Below are 1,707 nucleotides of genomic sequence, written 5' to 3' on the forward strand. Positions count from 1 at the left end.
TTTGTTTTGAAAGAATATTGTCTCTCTGTCTCCCAAGAGATGGGCTCAGTGGAGACTCTGGAAACTGAGCCAGGATTTTAGGACGTCTGGATTCCTCTCTCTGCATGGCAATAAATAAGCCCTATTCTTGGGGACACTTTGGGCATCACAAAATGATACATAAGAGAGTCATCAGAGCCGGGCGTGGTGGCTCAAGCCTGTAATCCCAGCACTTTGGGAGGCCAAGGTGGGTGGATCACAAGGTCAGGAGATCGAGATCATCCTGGCTAATATGGTGAAGCCTCGTCTCTACTAAAAATACAGACAATTAGTGGGGCATGATGGCACGTGCCTGTAGTCCCAGCTGCTCGGGAGGCTGAGGCAGGAGAATCGCTTGAACCCAGAAGGCGGAGGTTGCAGTGAGCCGAGATTGCGCCACTGTACTCCAGCCTCGGCGACAGAGCGAGACTCCGTCTAAAACAAGAGAGCATCAGAAGATAATCATTTTAAAAAAAAATTTTTGGAGACAGTCTCACTGTCACCCATGCTGGAGTACAGCAGTATGGTCATAGCTCACTGCAGCCTTGAACTCCTAGGCTCAAGCAATCCTCCTGCCTCAGCCTCCCGAAGTAGCTAAGACTACAGCCCTGCATCATCATACCTGATTAATTTTTTATTTTTTTGTGGAGATGGGAGTCTCACTATGTTGTCCAGGCTGGTCTCAAACCCCGGGTATCAAGCAGTCCTCCCACCTGGGTCTCCCAAAGTGCTAAGATTACAGATGTGAGTCACAGTGCCCAACTGAGAAAATGATTTTTAAATGCAGGTCACATTTGTGGTTTGTGTTACTTCCTGGTTTTGCTAATTAAAGCAATATACAAACCCACCCCTTCCCTTTTTTCTTCCTATAGCTCTATCTATGAAAATTCTATGGTGGGCATTTTCTTCTTAGTTTTCCCCAAAGCCTAGTCAGTGTCTCTGGGACTTCAAGCAGGGGAAGAAAACCATTCTTATGAAGACAAGATTGTATAGATTTCTATTCCGGTCAAGTGTTAATACCCAAAGAGTAGCTAATGCTTCCTTTCTCACGCGCTAGAAATCTTGGTGGCTGATCCTGGTTGGAGGCCATCCCAGACCCAAGGGCAGGTATATGGTGGCCGTTAAGAAGTTGGAGAAATTTGTTAGAGTGAATCAACTGTGGACTCCAGCTCCTTATGAAAAGTGGGAAGTACATGCTGGGTTATAAGCTGTCCCTGAAGATGATCAGACAAGGCAAAGCGAAATTGATCATCCTCGCTAACAACTGCCTAGCTTTGAGGAAATTCAAAATAGAGTACTAGGCCCTGCTGGCCAAAACTGGTGTCCAGTCTTATTGCCACTACAGTGGCAAGTATATTGAATTAGGCACAGCATGCAGAAAATACTAGAGTCTGTACATTGTCTATCATTGATCCCAGTGATTCTGAGTTCATTAGAAGCATGCCAGAGAAGACTGGTGAAAAGTAAATCATACAAAATTTTCTTTTTTTTTTTTTTTGTTTTGTTTTTTTTGAGACGGAGTCTCGCTCTGTCGCCCAGGCTGGAGTACAGTGGCCAGATCTCAGCTCACTGCAAGCTCCGCCTCCTGGGTTCCCGCCATTCTCCTGCCTCAGCCTCCCGAGTAGCTGGGACTACAGGCGCCCGCCACCTCGCCCGGCTAGTTTTTTGTATTTTTTAGTAGAGACGGGG

The 1,707-nt window shown here is 46.4% G+C and overlaps 1 pseudogene; it reads left to right on the forward strand.

Moving 5' to 3' along the window:
• The first annotated feature begins 1,129 nt into the window (after positions 1 to 1,129).
• On the forward strand, positions 1,130 to 1,485 carry LOC112635318 (annotated as a pseudogene).
• Positions 1,486 to 1,707: the final 222 nt, after the last annotated feature.

The sequence above is a fragment of the Theropithecus gelada genome, chromosome 11 (assembly GCF_003255815.1).
Source record: "Theropithecus gelada isolate Dixy chromosome 11, Tgel_1.0, whole genome shotgun sequence".
In the NCBI taxonomy this organism is placed as follows: Eukaryota; Metazoa; Chordata; class Mammalia; order Primates; family Cercopithecidae; genus Theropithecus; species Theropithecus gelada.